Source organism: Lissotriton vulgaris, chromosome 4_1 (genome assembly GCF_964263255.1).
Source record: "Lissotriton vulgaris chromosome 4_1, aLisVul1.2, whole genome shotgun sequence".
NCBI classification, from domain to species: domain Eukaryota; kingdom Metazoa; phylum Chordata; class Amphibia; order Caudata; family Salamandridae; genus Lissotriton; species Lissotriton vulgaris.
The window spans coordinates 1,719,311,098-1,719,332,562 of NC_141691.1; positions in this window are offsets into that span (position 1 = coordinate 1,719,311,098).

The following is a 21,465-nucleotide window of genomic DNA, read 5'->3' on the forward strand; positions in this document are numbered from 1 at the left end:
CCAAAGTGGATCCTTCCAGTAAGTTGAGGATGTCCAGGTCTTCCTTTAACGTCTGTGTGAAAAGACCTTTAAAGCAATCTAGACCATGTAAGTTGCCCCCGCCACACAATGCGAACATGAAATGAAACTGGCCATTGGGGGTATAGGAATGCAGAAATAGGCAGAGCACAAGTCTACTATAGTAAACCATTTGGCTGTCACTGCTCTACATGGCATAACGGTAGGAGAGTTGGGTACAACAAGGAAACTAGTTAATAAGTAATTCATGTGATACAAGTCCTGTGCAAAGCATTAGGTACGCTTGGTAGGCTTTTTTTATCAACAAAATAGGTATCTTACAGACACTTACATTATGCCAGGATCTTTTGTTTAGCAGAATATAGATGACCTGGTGGATCACCGCCTATGCCACAGTACATAAGGGATACTGACATACGTAAGGAGTCGTATTCATTGAATTCAATCAGATTTTAACTGGTGCTCCAGTAAAAACAGAATCCACACCATGTACATGTTCAGACCAGGAAGTAGAGGGAGTCTGATGTAGCATATCCGATACACTGACGAGAGGTAACCATTGCAAAATTTCAGGTGCTCATGATCATTATTTTTGTACAAAACCGCTTACGCAATATTATTGTTTTTGATCAGTAGGTTCAGATAAACGGATAAACACAATCATTAGTGCAAATTACAGTACAGTTCAGTTTGCAGAAAATATTCTATCCTAGGAGGTTCATGGGTGAGGTAAGACTCGAAAGAAATGTGTGTTGGTCAGTATATAGATCGAGAAAATGGACACAGGATCAGTAATGTGGTGAGGAACATGTGCCAGAAATGCCAATGCCATCAATCATTTTTTCCGGGAGAGGTAAGCTTGGAAATTCTGAGGTGTTCAAAGCCACTAGCACCAGTATCAGGAAGGCACAAGATAGGCTTTCCATTAATGACACATCGCATATACTGCCCATTTACAGCTGCAAGGATTAAAGAATTCACAAAGCAGTCAGCTCCCCCAGAGATGTCTCTTTTTGTTTGTTCAGGCTGCTCATGCAAACAGTAGGGTACATTTAGACAGTCTCATTTCCAGTAATACCACTCACCACAATTGAAAAATGAGGTGCCACCAGGTGGAGCAAAGTCTCCTCTTACCCGCCACAGTCTCATTCCAGGCCTCCCAGTCCCTGTTCCTCCCTGCCCTCCCTGTTTGTTCTGTTTTCCAAATCTTTCCCATCCCTCCATGTGACCAATGGTGGAAAAGATACGTTGGCAAATACAGTGTATTCTGTGGCTTATTTGTTTCACTGCTGTATACCAACAAAGTGAATTATAGCTGAAACACATTCTGAAAGACCTCTTGTTTGCCAACTCATATTTATCATGTAGGCAGCAACCCTTGAATGATTGCCGCTCTTAGACCCTCCATAGCGGTTTCCACAGTATCAAAGATACCATAATAAGAAAAACATGTTTCAAATTATCAAGACAATCCGCAGAGGTTTCTAATTATTAATTTTAGCCCAATCAGTTTTCACAACACATAATTCAGCAATGACATTCATCAGTGGATCTCTAGCAACAATAATAGCCTCATTACCTGCTAGTGTTTGCTGTGTGCAACTGGCTCTTGCCAGCAGCTGATCCTTCACTTCCTCTGACATAATTATATGCAGCAATTGGTTTATATCTGCCCAGTGGGGGAGGGGAGAGACCATCTGAGCTCAGTTTACAATTCTTCTAGGGCTCTTTTGGGGATTGTTTTGTATTTTGGGCAACTGCTGCGTGATATTTAGGGGTTCGGATCAGGCGTAGGGAATATGTGAAGGGGGATATGGACTCATAACCGGGTGCCCACATACTCTCAGATGGGCAAGGAGGCATATGGTTGATTATGCAAAAAGTAATTTGGGTCATCACTGTCCTCCTTAGCTGAAGAAGTGTGTTGCTCGAGTCAGGGAGCTTTCTCAACCTGTCTCGCCCTTCATCCTTCAATCATCCTCAATCTATCCAGATGATAGCTGGATTGCGGGGCCGCCCGCTGTAGTGCAATGGCATTCATTAGATCACATTTGGAGTGGTAGGTGGTTCGTCGGCATGTTAGCTTCTCATCTTGCATTTGTCCCACGTGCTGCACGCTTCACACTCACCTGAGCAGTGTTTGCCTGTGCTCCTCTCAACGGCCTATCAACACCTGCTAGTGGTCAGTTCCCTTGTGCTGCCAGAGTACCAGCCCCAGCAGCACATGCCTGAATGGAGAAACTCAAGATGTCTAGGACATACTCCTTTTTTCCTCTATGGCTCAGAGAATATCACTAGTCTTTTGAGTGAATAAATAATGAGGAGGTGGCTCTGTAGGGGCACAAGTCCTAACCCTAGCCCGCAATTGACCAGTTTGGTATCTCAGTTTCCTTGAGTGCCTTTCAGTCCCCGCACATAAGGTTCTTGCTGTCATTTTATGGATTCTTTCTACCAATTTAAGAAGGCTGCTCTTTCTTCTGGATTGGATATATATTTAGGATCTTTCAATCTTTTCTTTAGGTTACTCAGTTCAGGAGTTCAATATCCAAGGTATCTTCGCTGCTCGTAGACTTTACCCAGTATTCTATATACCTGCACATGCTTTTACCACACCTTTGGCACACGGCATGGATGGAGTCCCTTTTTTCTGGATCGTTCTTCAGTTTAGATTTTTCCATCCCATTTCCTTTATTGCACCCCCATCTACTAACAGGAAAATATTTAGCTGTCTGGTGGTCTTCTCCTGTGTCTCATCACTCGGAGCAGGTTGAGTAGAAGGGTAAGAAGAGAAAGAGTAAGGCTAGAGTGAGCAGGACCAGCTTTTACCTGTTCTCATAGAGGGAGGTAGAAAACTGCCTTCACACTTTTCCGCTGACCCCTTTCATTCAGAGGCCTCTCCTCTAGTCACAGCCTGTTGGCAAAGTGTACCTCTTTCATTCACACATTCATCTGCTAAGGTCTGGACTAGGGTCTTCGGCATTATTGCACTCCCAAGGGCCTCCTGCACAATTCTGATTACTAGTATCCCATGACCAGGGGCGGCTGGTGACATTTGAAAATGGCGGGGCATAAAAGTTCGGGATCAGTGACCTTTAGCGAGCAAGCTTGACTGTCATAATGGGGTGTGAGGGGATTATCCCCCTGCAAAAAAATTAAAATAAGCTGGGGCAAATGGTGGTTTTTAAAGCATATTTGAGCAAGCAGAAAGGTTAATAAGGCAATTGTGAAAGCATAGTTCTGACATCAATAAAGATATTTCATATGATGACGTACATAGCTGCTTACACGGTATAGCCTGTGCCTACTTTTGATGTAGGAAGAATTGTTAGTGGGACAGTGGGTCTTCTATAAGGTTGCTATGTGGCCCAATTCTAGCGCCTTGAAACCAGAGGAGCACTATGAAAATCATGCTTTAACTGATAGTGTTCTCTGCCCGATTTAACCACCTTCTTAGCAAAACATAGGGGCCCATATTATTCTTAAACACCACGTGGAGAAAGTGCCTTTCACTTACACTGATCTGCACACGTGCTTGGCTGCGTCATCATTGCGGAACAGCAATCCTTCAGGGCAGCTTCTGAACAATGTGCCAACAGACTAGTGTCAATCTTATTTAACAAGGCAAAGCCTCTCTCTCTCTTTGGTGGCCTCTCTTGCTCTCTACATTCTCTCTCTGCCCCTATCTATTTCCTCCCTCCCTCTCGTGCCCTCTACAATGTATCTCCCTATCTTTCTCTCTTTATCCCTAACTTTTCCAATCTGTCTACCTCTCTCGTGCCCTGTACTCGCTCTCTCTTCTGTATCTATCTCGTTCTCTCTGTTTTTCTCTGGCTCCCTCACCCCTGCCCGTTAGTCGCTTCCCCATCTCTCTCTCTCTCTCTTGCTCTTTGCCCTCAGACTTGAGATCTTCTCTATGCCGACTTTCCTTTCACTAGTTCTTTCTCACAATCATTCACCCGCCTCACTCTGCACACACACAAGCATACAAGCGTGCTCTGCTTATTCACGCACACATCGTGTGCACCCCTGTACCCTCGTGCTGCTGCACTTGAGACGGGCCCACGTTTCCTGATGGCGTTCAGATCCCCAAGGCCCTGGGGGCACTTAGAACCCATATACAGTGTACACCAAAGCACGGCTCACCGCCCAGTTACAGGTCACACATCAAATTATCTGACGCATACACACTAACACATCCATTCGCAACATTTTCCACCAAACATTCATACATACACGCACGCTCGCACCAAACACTTTAAAATAAAAGAAAAACACACACTCTTACCTTGCTGCCGGTCCCGGTCCGCGCCACCTCTGGGCTCTGCTACCCACACGTCACAGGCTCACAGCGCCCCTAGCCAATCCTGGCGCCAGGGGCACAGGTACCTTCTCGCCCGCAGCACGCCCATTAGGGCTCATAATGGGCATGCGCAATGTTGCAAAAACACAAGTGCGCATGAGTGGGCACGGGTAAAAATTCACCCTCCGTCCCCACTCATGCGTACTTGTGTTGCCGCCTGTACAATCATGTCAATGAATCAACATGACGCCAGACCGCCCACCCCTCCAGACTCTGAAGGGGCAGGGCGGTCTGACATCATGTTGATTCATTGACATGATTGTCACAGTCTTAACTCAAAAACGCAGAGGGAGGAGGGAGCTGCGGGCGGCTGCGGGCAGGGGGAGCTACGCCCCCACGCCCCAATGGACGAACCGCGCCTGCCCATGACTCGCCCAGTACCTACCCAAACCAGGTTAACCAGTTAGCACTTGCCAAGGTGGCAATTCTTGGTACTGAACACACATGCCCTGCTCAATTGATAAAAATAGACTTTAAATTGCATAACATTTTAGATCAAGCGGGCACTATGGGATCTGATAGGCACGTCTCCCCAGAGAGAAATCTCAATCTTATCTTTGGCACCGGGGGCCATTGGGTGGAATCCGATCCAGGTCTGCTCACTGCTTCCAGTGGAGCGGAGGAGATTACCAGGCATTGGCACCAGGTTCTGTCAACCAAAATCCGCTTACATACCAAACGGTTAATAATCTGTAAATCACAGCATCATCCAGCCAAAACTTCCCTCAGCATGAGTGAATGGATACTTCCTGTAGGCATCGTAGAACATGCTGAAGCACATTATGGCTATGCTAATGCACTGATTACAATTGCATTCACACAGAGGCATGACGGCCCACTTGCAAGGATTTTTCTTAAAGCTAAAGAAAAGTAATTAAAACATGGCCGCCATATATGCTCACGTACACAAAGTTGCCATCCTTGAATGATTTTTCTTTTGCTTTTCTTTACAAAATGTCCGCTTAGCGTGTGTACGCTGCATGGCAGTTATCTATGGAAAAAAAGCATTGACAAAACCAGGAGGTTTCACGGGTGAGACCTATTGACGTTACCAATGCTTTTTTTCTTCATTTTCTTAAGTTAGAAATATGTGCTTGTGATATGAGAGGCTGTAGTGATATTTTTTGATGCAACCATGCAAAAGCTACTGAAATGTCTGCCTTGGGAAAGAAGTCGAAGATAGTGTGACTAGGAACCGTGATCAGGCAAATAAGAATTACAAAACATTGTAACTGTTGGAAAAGATATCTGATATTATGAAGTAATGTGTTTCATGTGAATTATGCAATATTGTATAATGTAAGCCAAATAGATTACCAACTTAGTGGGTTTGAGCAAGTGCAGGGCTACAGGACCAGAGTAACTGAATATTTTTTAAATATATAATTGGTAATATGTATGTATGCATCTGATATTTCTATAGCGCAAACCTAGCCAGAAGACATAAAGTGCTCAAGCGCTTCAAAGGTAGGTATAAAGTCAACAAGTTATGAAAAAAGCAGCTGGATTGTGGCCTGTTAATGCATTGTGATGAAGTCTTCTATAGAGATGCTTCTTCTACTCTTTACTAAATTGGAGCAGCATTGGGGTGATCCTGATGGATATTAACCCCTTCGAAGCTAATGAAGAGCTGGGCTCATCATGGCGCTTACCTGCCATGCGCGGATGACAAGGCCAGCTCGTCACCAATAATGGTAATTTTGGTTCTTCAGCGCAGGACGGGAAAACGCCTAGCAGCCATGTGGTTAAGATGTTGTTCCAGATTCTGGTGCATAGATGGAAAACGCATACTGCCTTGGGTTTTCTTTTTTACACTACTTAGGGCCTGATTACGAGTTTGGAGCTCACCTGTAGGACCGCCACTGCTGTGCCCAAAGGAGGATTGCCAAGCTCATGGTGCACCCGCCTGCAGATTTCCAACTTGAATACAGGGCAGGCAGGAGGTGCTGCAGCAGTCTCATGGCTGTGGCTTTGGTTCATAGGAGAGCCTTAACAGTAGGCAACTGCTGTGTCAGTGCCTGCAGCATGTTCCTGCACCATGTTGTGCATGCCAATCAGAGCAGGAAAGGAGGTGCAATTCCAGGGGTGGGACAAAAGGTACCCCCCGCATGAACCCCCAGGCTCATAGCAGTCAAGGGGTACTGTTAGGGCCACCTTACTTGCATGTCCGCCATCCTTTTCATGGTGAGCTCACCGCCATGAAATGGACGGTGGATTTTGAAGTCGTAATTTGCTTGGTGGTGCCGCATCAGCACTACAAGCATATTCCTGCCCCTTTCCGCTCCGCCACTGCGGCGGGATACTGGAACCTGGCGGAATCGGCGGTCCGGTAGAGATCCGACTGCCACACTCGAAATACGGTGAGCGGACCCGCAGTGGTGGTAATGTAATTGTTGGACAGCCACCATGACTACTCAGAATAAGCCTGATTAGTCTGCAGTCTGATGGTTTATTGGCTGTCTGATGGTTTATTGGCTGTGGGTGTGCTGAGAACCACGAGAAATGGTGATCGTGTCTGCAAGATACGTTGTGGCGCAGGCCGTAATAATTGGTAGAGGATACTATCAATTAAAATGCGGAATGTCATTCACAATATAGAGTGCCTTATTGCCACAGGAAGGAGTTGTAGAGGATCATCGAATAACTGACACTACAGTTATTAAAGAGGAGTGTATGGAGTTATTTGTTGTATTATTTTAGGATAGGTCAGCAGTCTTTGGGTTGTATGTTGACGGTTAAATTGTCAGTGGACTCTGTCTTTACTGCATGTAGCATCTCTCTGATATCTTTTGATCAATACTTGTTCAATTAACTATATATTCTACATTACCCTGCACATTTGCTCTTTGTGTCTGTTTATGAATAACAATCTACGTGAATGGTGTAATTCATTGACCACAACTCTTGTGTTGTACAATTGTACATATTGAAAGTACATGTGATTTGTTCTGTGTAACGAGTGCCAGTAGAGGACTAAGTAGATGGCAAGCGAATGTTAATAGTTAAAGAACTTTGACACAATATTTGTTTGCAAAAACATCAAATTATTCTATATTTTATTTCACAAAGTTTTATGCTTTTTTTGCTCCGTTCTGGTGCATTTTGAAATGCATGGTGATGGATTCTTTAGACCTAAGTGACATATTTGAATGTATTATTACTCAAAACAAATGATGGTCAAAATTCGAAAATAAATGTTGGATATTGTAAACAGTCAAGACTTTGGATTAATGGGCTACCTTGGTCAGGGGTCTTGGTGTGGATCATAAAAGGGTCACATATAAAAAGTTATACTCATCAGGGCATTTTTGAAGACTGTGATTAACTGATACTAACAAAGTTCCAACGGAAGTGAAGGTCTGGTGCACCACGGTGCAGGTCACAAACCAGTTGGTGTTTTTGCACGACTGGTCATCACTTGCCCTACATTTTAGAATACAACTGATGTACTTATCAGCATATTCTCAAAGGTCACGGAACAAAACTGCCTTATTAATATTAATTAAACAGGGAGTTACTGGCTGCTGTGAAATTGAGTAGGCCATTGTCTACTCTCTAAGAGGACACTGATGTAAAGATGCTAATGTCAGACTCCATTATGAGAAGGCGAAAACTAAATTTTCTGCTTTGTCGGTGGTGTGCCTACCTTTGACGTAGATGCCTTCTGTCCTTATCTTTCCAAGAACCTGTGAATGTATCAAGCCATCCACACAGTGACATCAATAAGACACCTTATGGGACATCAGTCTGGTGCAAGCATCTTGTTGTCTATATTTCATGGTAAGCTAACAGCAATAACATGAACAATGTAGTCTGAATTGATGTATGTTTACCATTACCATATTTGTTTATGCTAAGGAGTCCAAGACTAATATATTGATGTACATAGGTAATGTCAAAAATCCCTCTAAAACCCCCCATATCAGATAAGATCTGTGATCAACAGGATAAAAGACTTGTCAAGTGCCACGTAGATAGAGAGCTCCTCCCCAAATTATTGGAAAAGATACTGTCAGAAGATCCTGACGGAAACTGTCACATTGCTGTACTGCTGCAACATCTTGTTCTCCGCGAAGAACTGATATTGAGCTGAGTCTGAGATGAGAGGGAGCTGAGTCCAGCTAATGATTCGTTATCCTTTCGAGGGAACACTCTGTCCCTGCTACTGATAACTACAGGTTCTTGCTGGAAGCAGGTATGCAGTGTGCTGAGTCTTCCTAAGAAACTCCAGATGCAAGATAAGCCACTCCAGGCTCTCATAGTATAGCACAGGAGGCTTTAGGGTTTTAGGTTGCTAGATAATATTTCCACTCTTGTAGATATGTTCATATTATGTACGCTCTTAGCAAAATGCATTAATGCTATTTTATTAATATTCTGTGTGGTTATTTTACATGTGCTAAGCAGCACAATGGGACTGTTGAAATAAAACACCTTTAAGCATAAAGGGCCAGATGTAGGTAGCTCTAATTTACCGACTCATAAATACCGAATTTTACCGATTCGGTATTTATGAATCTGTAAATTAGAAGGAGGTGTAGCTAATTTTTAATTTAGAATTACCGAATCGTTAACATTCGGTATTTACCGATTCGGTAAATACCGAATCGGTATTGCCCATTGATTCCTATGGGCCTTGAAGCCCATAGGAATCAATGGGCAATACCGATTCGGTATTTACCGAATCGGTAAATACTGAATCCTGCAAGGGTTCAGGGGGTGTCACTTTGACACCCTCTAGCACCCCAAGTACAGGCTTGTGTTACATGTGGCACACATACATGCCCTAAGGGCATGTCTGTGTGTCACATTGCACAGGTGTGCATGCACAGATGTGCATGCACACCTGAATTCGGTATTTTACCACCCAATCCTACCGACTCTTAAGGGCCTGTGGCACTCTTAGGAGTGTCACCTACATGTGGATTTACCGAATCGGTAAATATACCGATTCAGTATTTTACTGAATCTGTAAATTTACCGATTCAGTAAATTTACAGAATCGGTAAAATATAGGCCCCCTACATCAGAAAACCCTAATACAGGTCGGTAACGGCCGAATTCGGCCGTTACCGACCGGTATTAGGGCTCCTACATCTGGCCCAAAGTGTCTTTCTTAAAGTGCAGGACAGGTGTGAAATTATAAAAGCACAACATTGGGTTTGAATTACTAATGATGCCTAAAACCCCTTTTTAAGTACTGTTAGTAACTCAGAAATCATGGACATCACATCGATTATATATTGAGTAAGGTTGTGTGGGATTACAATAACCTTGTTCTTTCATATTCAAGCGTTGATGTACTGAACTAAGTTCAGGCATCCGTGGGTTTGAAAGCAAACCTTATAGAGCTAAGCCAGAGTCGGAGTTTGCTCAACACCAATCACACCAATTCCCAAAGGGGAGGTTGTCTCATTAGATCAGCTTCCCTTGTGCACATCTATCACCACCCCATTTCAAGTATTGGTAACTGATCATAGGTTACCAACAGCAATTGTGGTCATAAACCCTTGATATATTCCATTCCGACGCACAAATAGTAGGTGTTTTTGCCCTCCACTATTTGCAATTCACAATGGATCACAAAAGTTATGTTGGGAACTGGAAATACTTTTCCTACTGGCATAGTTTTATTCATTGAGATATAGATGCTTTTGCTGTTGAAATTCCTTTGATTATGCAAATTACAGGATTTGCAGCTGCAAACAACTTTTGTACATTGAAGCCCTGAGTTCCTAAATGGGGGTCACTGGGAGAAAAAGACTCTCTCTCCTTAAGAGATAAGTTCAGCCCATGGAATACTGAGAACATTTTGTTTGTGTTTCTGAGTCCTCATGAAAAGAAATGATGAAGAAATCTGCTAATCAGATATTTAGGTGCGAGTCTTCCTTGTGACATGGAGTAATACCACTTTGAACTGTCTTTAATTATCTGGGTAACTGCAATGTTGGATTTTGTCTCAATGGCGTGCCAACTGCAACGACTTGTTGCAGTGCTTGCAGTTTGCAACGCAGATGTTCAACTGGTTTGTAATTGCATCTAGAGATGCTTACTTTATTTGCAGTGATTTAGCAATTTGGACAGAGCTAGTGAACTGAAATGTCAAGAGACAATAGTCATATTTCAGTTCATTGAGTGGACCTGCAAGACAAGCATATACTGTGATCATTGAGTGGGCCTGTAAGGCAAGTGCATACTCTGATCATTGAGTGGACCTGCAAGGAAATAGCATACAGTGATTATTGAGTGGACCGGCAAGGCAAGCATGTACTGTAATCATTGAATGGACCTGCAAGGCAAGCATGTAATGTAATCATTGAGTGGATCTGCATGGCAATAACATACAGCGATCATTGAGTGGACCTGCAAGGCAAGCATGTACTGTAATCATTGAGTGGACCTGCAAGGCAAGCATGTACTGTAATCATTGAGTGGACCTGCGAGGCAAGCATGTACTGTAATCATTAATTGGACCCGCGAGGCAAGCATGTACTGTAATCATTGAGTGGACCTGTGAGGCAAGCATGTACTGTGATCATTGAGTGGACCTGCGAGGCAAGCATGTACTGTAATCATTGAGTGGACCTGCGAGGCAAGCATGTACTGTGATCATTGAGTGGACCCGCGAGGCAAGCATGTACTGTAATCATTGAGTGGACCTGCGAGGCAAGCATGTACTGTGATCATTGAGTGGACCTGCGAGGCAAGCATGTACTGTAATCATTGAGTGGACCTGCAAGGCAAGCATGTACTGTAATCATTGAGTGGACCTGCAAGGCAAGCATGTACTGTAATCATTGAGTGGACCTGCAAGGCAAGCATGTACTATAATCATTGAGTGGACCTGCAAGGCAAGCATGTACTGTAATCATTGAGTGGACCTGCAAGGCAAGCATGTTCTGTAATCATTGAGTGGACCTGCAAGGCAAGCATGTTCTGTAATCATTGAGTGGACCTGCAAGGCAAGCATGTACTGTAATCATTGAGTGGACCTGCAAGGCAAGCATGTACTGTAATCATTGAATGGACCTGCATTGCAAGCATGTAATGTAATCATTGAGTGGACCTGCAAGGCAAGCATGTACTGTAATCATTGAGTGGACCTGCAAGGCAAGCATGTACTGTAATCATTGAATGGACCTGCATTGCAAGCATGTAATGTAATCATTGAGTGGACCTGCGAGGCAAGCATGTACTGTAATCATTGAGTGGACCTGCGAGGCAAGCATGTACTGTAATCATTGAGTGGACCTGCAAGGCAAGCATGTACTGTAATCATTGAGTGGACCTGCGAGGCAAGCATGTACTGTAATCATTGAGTGGACCTGCAAGGCAAGCATGTACTGTAATCATTGAATGGACCTGCATTGCAAGAATGTAATGTAATCATTGAGTGGACCTGCAAGGCAAGCATGTTCTGTAATCATTGAGTGGACCTGCAAGGCAAGCATGTACTGTAATCATTGAGTGGACCTGCAAGGCAAGCATGTACTGTAATCATTGAATGGACCTGCATTGCAAGCATGCAATGTAATCATTGAGTGGACCTGCAAGGCAAGCATGTACTGTAATCATTGAGTGGACCTGCAAGGCAAGCATGTACTGTAATCATTGAGTGGACCTGCAAGGCAAGCATGTACTGTAATCATTGAATGGACCTGCATTGCAAGCATGTAATGTAATCATTGAGTGGACCTGAGAGGCAAGCATGTACTGTAATCATTGAGTGGACCTGCGAGGCAAGCATGTACTGTAATCATTGAGTGGACCTGCAAGGCAAGCATGTACTGTAATCATTGAGTGGACCTGCGAGGCAAGCATGTACTGTAATCATTGAGTGGACCTGCAAGGCAAGCATGTACTGTAATCATTGAATGGACCTGCATTGCAAGAATGTAATGTAATCATTGAGTGGACCTGCAAGGCAAGCATGTACTGTAATCATTGAGTGGACCTGCGAGGCAAGCATGTACTGTAATCATTGAGTGGACCTGCGAGGCAAGCATGTACTGTAATCATTGAGTGGACCTGCGAGGCAAGCATGTACTGTAATCATTGAGTGGACCTGCAAGGCAAGCATGTACTGTAATCATTTAGTGGACCTGCAAGGCAAGCATGTACTGTAATCATTGAGTGGACCTGCGAGGCAAGCATGTACTGTAATCATTGAGTGGACCTGCGAGGCAAGCATGTACTGTAATCATTGAGTGGACCTGCAAGGCAAGCATGTACTGTAATCATTGAGTGGACCTGCAAGGCAAGCATGTACTGTAATCATTGAGTGGACCCGCGAGGCAAGCATGTACTGTAATCATTGAATGGACCTGCATTGCAAGCATGTAATGTAATCATTGAGTGGACCTGCAAGGCAAGCATGTACAGTAATCATTGAGTGGACCTGCAAGGCAAGCATGTACTGTAATCATTGAGTGGACCTGCAAGGCAAGCATGTACTGTAATCATTGAGTGGACCTGCAAGGCAAGCATGTACTGTAATCATTGAATGGACCTGCATTGTAAGCATGTACTGTAATCATTGAATGGACCTGCATTGCAAGCATGTAATGTAATCATTGAGTGGACCTGCAAGGCAAGCATGTACTGTAATCATTGAGTGGACCTGCAAGGCAAGCATGTACTGTAATCATTGAATGGACCTGCATTGCAAGCATGTACTGTAATCATTGAATGGACCTGCATTGCAAGCATGTAATGTAATCATTGAGTGGACCTGCAAGGCAAGCATGTACTGTAATCTTTGAGTGGACCTGCGAGGCAAGCATGTACTGTAATCATTGAGTGGACCTGCGAGGCAAGCATGTACAGTAATCATTGAGTGGACCTGCGAGGCAAGCATGTACTGTAATCATTGAGTGGACCTGCGAGGCAAGCATGTACTGTAATCATTGAGTGGACCTGCAAGGCAAGCATGTACTGTAATCATTGAGTGGACCTGCAAGGCAAGCATGTACTGTAATCATTGAGTGGACCTGCAAGGCAAGCATGTACTGTAATCATTGAGTGGACCTGCGAGGCAAGCATGTACTGTAATCATTGAGTGGACCTGCAAGGCAAGCATGTACTGTAATCATTGAGTGGACCTGCAAGGCAAGCATGTACTGTAATCATTGAGTGGACCTGCGAGGCAAGAATGTACTGTAATCATTGAGTGGACCTGCGAGGAAAGCATATACTGTAATCATTGAATGGACCTGCAAGGCAAGCATGTAATGTAATCATTAAGTGGACCGGCATGGCAATAGCATATAGTGATCATTGAGTGGACCTGCAAGGCAAGCATGTACTGTAATCATTGAGTGGACCTGCGAGGCAAGCATGTACTGTAATCATTGAGTGGACCTGCAAGGCAAGCATGTACTGTAATCATTGAGTGGACCTGCGAGGCAAGCATGTACTGTAATCATTGAGTGGACCTGCAAGGCAAGCATGTACTGTAATCATTGAGTGGACCTGCAAGGCAAGCATGTACTGTAATCATTGAGTGGACCTGCGAGGCAAGCATGTACTGTAAACATTGAGTGGACCTGCGAGGCAAGCGTGTACTGTAATCATTGAGTGGACCTGCAAGGCAAGCATGTACTGTAATCATTGAGTGGACCTGCAAGGCAAGCATGTACTGTAATCATTGAGTGGACCTGCAAGGCAAGCATGTACTGTAATCATTGAGTGGACCTGCAAGGCAAGCATGTACTGTAATCATTGAGTGGACCGGCAAGGCAATAGCATACAGTGATCATTGAATGGACCTGCAAGGCAAGCATGTACTGTAATCATTGAGTGGACCTGCAAGGCAAGCATGTACTGTAATCATTGAGTGGACCTGCGAGGCAAGCATGTACTGTAATCATTGAGTGGACCTGCAAGGCAAGCATGTACTGTAATCATTGAGTGGACCGGCATGGCAATAGCATATAGTGATCATTGAATGGACCTGCAAGGCAAGCATGTACTGTAATCATTGAGTGGACCTGCGAGGCAAGCATGTACTGTAATCATTGAGTGGACCTGCAAGGCAAGCATGTACTGTAATCATTGAGTGGACCTGCGAGGCAAGCATGTACTGTAATCATTGAGTGGACCTGCAAGGCAAGCATGTACTGTAATCATTGAGTGGACCGGCATGGCAATAGCATATAGTGATCATTGAATGGACCTGCAAGGCAAGCATGTACTGTAATCATTGAGTGGACCTGCGAGGCAAGCATGTACTGTAATCATTGAGTGGACCTGCAAGGCAAGCATGTACTGTAATCATTGAGTGGACCGGCATGGCAATAGCATACAGTGATCATTGAATGGACCTGCAAGGCAAGCATGTACTGTAATCATTGAGTGGACCTGCAAGGCAAGCATGTACTGTTATCATTGAGTGGACCTGCGAGGCAAGCATGTACTGTAATCATTGAGTGGACCTGCGAGGCAAGCATGTACTGTAATCATTGAGTGGACCTGGGAGGCAAGCATGTACTGTAATCATTGAGTGGACCTGCGAGGCAAGCATGTACTGTAATCATTGAGTGGACCTGCAAGGCAAGCATGTACTGTAATCATTGAGTGGACCTGCGAGGCAAGCATGTACTGTAATCATTGAGTGGACCTGCGAGGCAAGCATGTACTGTAATCATTGAGTGAACCTGCAAGGCAAGCATGTACTGTAATCATTGAGTGGACCTGCGAGGCAAGCATGTACTGTAATCATTGAGTGGACCTGCGAGGCAAGCATGTACTGTAATCATTGAATGGACTTGCAAGGCAAGCATGTACTGTAATCATTGAGTGGACCTGCAAGGCAAGCATGTACTGTAATCATTGAGTGGACCTGCAAGGCAAGCATGCACTGTAATCATTGAGTGGACCTGCAAGATAAGCATGTACTGTAATCATTGAGTGGACCGGCATGGCAATAGCATACAGTGATCATTGAATGGACCTGCAAGGCAAGCATGTACTGTAATCATTGAGTGGACCTGCAAGGCAAGCATGTACTGTAATCATTGAGTGGACCTGCGAGGCAAGCATGTACTGTAATCATTGAGTGGACCTGCAAGGCAAGCATGTACTGTAATCATTGAGTGGACCGGCATGGCAATAGCATATAGTGATCATTGAATGGACCTGCAAGGCAAGCATGTACTGTAATCATTGAGTGGACCTGCGAGGCAAGCATGTACTGTAATCATTGAGTGGACCTGCAAGACAAGCATGTACTGTAATCATTGAGTAGACCGGCATCGCAATAGCATACAGTGATCATTGAATGGACCTGCAAGGCAAGCATGTACTGTAATCATTGAGTGGACCTGCAAGGCAAGCATGTACTGTAATCATTGAGTGGACCTGCGAGGCAAGCATGTACTGTAATCATTGAGTGGACCTGCGAGGCAAGCATGTACTGTAATCATTGAGTGGACCTGCGAGGCAAGCATGTACTGTAATCATTGAGTGGGCCTGCGAGGCAAGCATGTACTGTAATCATTGAGTGGACCTGCGAGGCAAGCATGTACTGTAATCATTGAGTGGACCTGCGAGGCAAGCATGTACTGTAATCATTGAGTGGACCTGCGAGGCAAGCATGTACTGCAATCATTGAGTGGACCTGCGAGGCAAGCATGTACTGTAATCATTGAGTGGACCTGCAAGGCAAGCATGTACTGTAATCATTGAGTGGACCTGCAAGGCAAGCATGTACTGTAATCATTGAGTGGACCTGCGAGGCAAGCATGTACTGTAATCATTGAGTGGACCTGCAAGGCAAGCATGTACTGTAATCATTGAGTGGACCTGCGAGGCAAGCATGTACTGTAATCATTGAGTGGACCTGCAAGGCAAGCATGTACTGTAATCATTGAGTGGACCTGCGAGGCAAGCATGTACTGTAATCATTGAGTGGACCTGCGAGGCAAGCATGTACTGTAATCATTGAATGGACTTGCAAGGCAAGCATGTAATGTAATCATTAAGTGGACCGGCATGGCAATAGCATATAGTGATCATTGAATGGACCTGCAAGGCAAGCATGTACTGTAATCATTGAGTGGACCTGCAAGGCAAGCATGTACTGTAATCATTGAGTGGACCTGCAAGGCAAGCATGCACTGTAATCATTGAGTGGACCTGCAAGGCAAGCATGTACTGTAATCATTGAGTGGACCGGCATGGCAATAGCATACAGTGATCATTGAATGGACCTGCAAGGCAAGCATGTACTGTAATCATTGAGTGGACCTGCGAGGCAAGCATGTACTGTAATCATTGAGTGGACCTGCGAGGCAAGCATGTCCTGTAATCATTGAGTGGACCCGCGAGGCAAGCATGTACTGTAATCATTGAGTGGACCCGCGAGGCAAGCATGTACTGTAATCATTGAGTGGACCTGCGAGGCAAGCATGTACTGTAATCATTGAGTGGGCCTGCGAGGCAAGCATGTACTGTAATCATTGAGTGGACCTGCGAGGCAAGCATGTACTGTAATCATTGAGTGGACCTGCGAGGCAAGCATGTACTGTAATCATTGAGTGGACCTGCGAGGCAAGCATGTACTGTAATCATTGAGTGGGCCTGCGAGGCAAGCATGTACTGTAATCATTGAGTGGACCTGCGAGGCAAGCATGTACTGTAATCATTGAGTGGACCTGCAAGGCAAGCATGTACTGTAATCATTGAGTGGACCTGCGAGGCAAGCATGTACTGTAATCATTAAGTGGACCTGCGAGGCAAGCATGTACTGTAATCATTGAATGGACCTGCATTGCAAGCATGTAATGTAATCATTGAGTGTCCCGGCATGGCAATAGCATATAGTGATCATTGAGTGGACCGGCAAGGCAAGCATGTACTGTAATCATTGAATGGACCTGCAAGGCAAGCATGTAATGTAATCATTGAGTGGATCTGCATGGCAATAACATACAGTGATCATTGAGTGGACCTGCAAGGCAAGCATGTACTGTAATCATTGAGTGGACCTGCAAGGCAAGCATGTACTGTAATCATTGAGTGGACCGGCATGGCAATAGCATACAGTGATCATTGAATGGACCTGCAAGGCAAGCATGTACTGTAATCATTGAGTGGACCTGCGTGGCAAGCATGTACTGTAATCATTGAGTGGACCTGCGAGGCAAGCATGTACTGTAATCATTGAGTGGACCTGCGAGGCAAGCATGTACTGTAATCATTGAATGGACTTGCAAGGCAAGCATGTACTGTAATCATTGAGTGGACCTGCAAGGCAAGCATGTACTGTAATCATTGAGTGGACCTGCAAGGCAAGCATGCACTGTAATCATTGAGTGGACCTGCAAGGCAAGCATGTACTGTAATCATTGAGTGGACCGGCATGGCAATAGCATACAGTGATCATTGAATGGACCTGCAAGGCAAGCATGTACTGTAATCATTGAGTGGACCTGCAAGGCAAGCATGTACTGTAATCATTGAGTGGACCTGCGAGGCAAGCATGTACTGTAATCATTGAGTGGACCTGCAAGGCAAGCATGTACTGTAATCATTGAGTGGACCGGCATGGCAATAGCATATAGTGATCATTGAATGGACCTGCAAGGCAAGCATGTACTGTAATCATTGAGTGGACCTGCGAGGCAAGCATGTACTGTAATCATTGAGTGGACCTGCAAGGCAAGCATGTACTGTAATCATTGAGTAGACCGGCATTGCAATAGCATACAGTGATCATTGAATGGACCTGCAAGGCAAGCATGTACTGTAATCATTGAGTGGACCTGCAAGGCAAGCATGTACTGTAATCATTGAGTGGACCTGCGAGGCAAGCATGTACTGTAATCATTGAGTGGACCTGCGAGGCAAGCATGTACTGTAATCATTGAGTGGACCTGCGAGGCAAGCATGTACTGTAATCATTGAGTGGGCCTGCGAGGCAAGCATGTACTGTAATCATTGAGTGGACCTGCGAGGCAAGCATGTACTGTAATCATTGAGTGGACCTGCGAGGCAAGCATGTACTGTAATCATTGAGTGGACCTGCGAGGCAAGCATGTACTGCAATCATTGAGTGGACCTGCGAGGCAAGCATGTACTGTAATCATTGAGTGGACCTGCAAGGCAAGCATGTACTGTAATCATTGAGTGGACCTGCAAGGCAAGCATGTACTGTAATCATTGAGTGGACCTGCGAGGCAAGCATGTACTGTAATCATTGAGTGGACCTGCAAGGCAAGCATGTACTGTAATCATTGAGTGGACCTGTGAGGCAAGCATGTACTGTAATCATTGAGTGGACCTGCAAGGCAAGCATGTACTGTAATCATTGAGTGGACCTGCGAGGCAAGCATGTACTGTAATCATTGAGTGGACCTGCGAGGCAAGCATGTACTGTAATCATTGAATGGACTTGCAAGGCAAGCATGTAATGTAATCATTAAGTGGACCGGCATGGCAATAGCATATAGTGATCATTGAATGGACCTGCAAGGCAAGCATGTACTGTAATCATTGAGTGGACCTGCAAGGCAAGCATGTACTGTAATCATTGAGTGGACCTGCAAGGCAAGCATGCACTGTAATCATTGAGTGGACCTGCAAGGCAAGCATGTACTGTAATCATTGAGTGGACCGGCATGGCAATAGCATACAGTGATCATTGAATGGACCTGCAAGGCAAGCATGTACTGTAATCATTGAGTGGACCTGCGAGGCAAGCATGTACTGTAATCATTGAGTGGACCTGCGAGGCAAGCATGTCCTGTAATCATTGAGTGGACCCGCGAGGCAAGCATGTACTGTAATCATTGAATGGACCCGCGGGGCAAGCATGTACTGTAATCATTGAGTGGACCTGCGAGGCAAGCATGTACTGTAATCATTGAGTGGGCCTGCGAGGCAAGCATGTACTGTAATCATTGAGTGGACCTGCGAGGCAAGCATGTACTGTAATCATTGAGTGGACCTGCGAGGCAAGCATGTACTGTAATCATTGAGTGGACCTGCGAGGCAAGCATGTACTGTAATCATTGAATGGACCTGCATTGCAAGCATGTAATGTAATCATTGAGTGGACCTGCAAGGCAAGCATGTACAGTAATCATTGAGTGGACCTGCAAGGCAAGCATGTACTGTAATCATTGAGTGGACCTGCAAGGCAAGCATGTACTGTAATCATTGAGTGGACCTGCAAGGCAAGCATGTACTGTAATCATTGAATGGACCTGCATTGTAAGCATGTACTGTAATCATTGAATGGACCTGCATTGCAAGCATGTAATGTAATCATTGAGTGGACCTGCAAGGCAAGCATGTACTGTAATCATTGAGTGGACCTGCAAGGCAAGCATGTACTGTAATCATTGAATGGACCTGCATTGCAAGCATGTACTGTAATCATTGAATGGACCTGCATTGCAAGCATGTAATGTAATCATTGAGTGGACCTGCAAGGCAAGCATGTACTGTAATCTTTGAGTGGACCTGCGAGGCAAGCATGTACTGTAATCATTGAGTGGACCTGCGAGGCAAGCATGTACAGTAATCATTGAGTGGACCTGCGAGGCAAGCATGTACTGTAATCATTGAGTGGACCTGCGAGGCAAGCATGTACTGTAATCATTGAGTGGACCTGCGAGGCAAGGGTGTACTGTAATCATTGAGTGGACCTGCAAGGCAAGCATGTACTGTAATCATTGAGTGGACCTGCAAGGCAAGCATGTACTGTAATCATTGAGTGGACCTGCAAGGCAAGCATGTACTGTAATCATTGAGTGGACCTGCGAGGCAAGCATGTACTGTAATCATTGAGTGGACCTGCAAGGCAAGCATGTACTGTAATCATTGAGTGGACCTGCAAGGCAAGCATGTACTGTAATCATTGAGTGGACCTGCGAGGCAAGAATGTACTGTAATCATTGAGTGGACCTGCGAGGAAAGCATATACTGTAATCATTGAATGGACCTGCAAGGCAAGCATGTAATGTAATCATTAAGTGGACCGGCATGGCAATAGCATATAGTGATCATTGAGTGGACCTGCAAGGCAAGCATGTACTGTAATCATTGAGTGGACCTGCGAGGCAAGCATGTACTGTAATCATTGAGTGGACCTGCAAGGCAAGCATGTACTGTAATCATTGAGTGGACCTGCGAGGCAAGCATGTACTGTAATCATTGAGTGGACCTGCGAGGCAAGCATGTACTGTAATCATTGAGTGGACCTGCAAGGCAAGCATGTACTGTAATCATTGAGTGGACCTGCGAGGCAAGCATGTACTGTAAACATTGAGTGGACCTGCGAGGCAAGCGTGTACTGTAATCATTGAGTGGACCTGCAAGGCAAGCATGTACTGTAATCATTGAGTGGACCTGCAAGGCAAGCATGTACTGTAATCATTGAGTGGACCTGCAAGGCAAGCATGTACTGTAATCATTGAGTGGACCTGCAAGGCAAGCATGTACTGTAATCATTGAGTGGACCGGCAAGGCAATAGCATACAGTGATCATTGAATGGACCTGCAAGGCAAGCATGTACTGTAATCATTGAGTGGACCTGCAAGGCAAGCATGTACTGTAATCATTGAGTGGACCTGCGAGGCAAGCATGTACTGTAATCATTGAGTGGACCTGCAAGGCAAGCATGTACTGTAATCATTGAGTGGACCGGCATGGCAATAGCATATAGTGATCATTGAATGGACCTGCAAGGCAAGCATGTACTGTAATCATTGAGTGGACCTGCGAGGCAAGCATGTACTGTAATCATTGAGTGGACCTGCAAGGCAAGCATGTACTGTAATCATTGAGTGGACCTGCGAGGCAAGCATGTACTGTAATCATTGAGTGGACCTGCAAGGCAAGCATGTACTGTAATCATTGAGTGGACCGGCATGGCAATAGCATATAGTGATCATTGAATGGACCTGCAAGGCAAGCATGTACTGTAATCATTGAGTGGACCTGCGAGGCAAGCATGTACTGTAATCATTGAGTGGACCTGCAAGGCAAGCATGTACTGTAATCATTGAGTGGACCGGCATGGCAATAGCATACAGTGATCATTGAATGGACCTGCAAGGCAAGCATGTACTGTAATCATTGA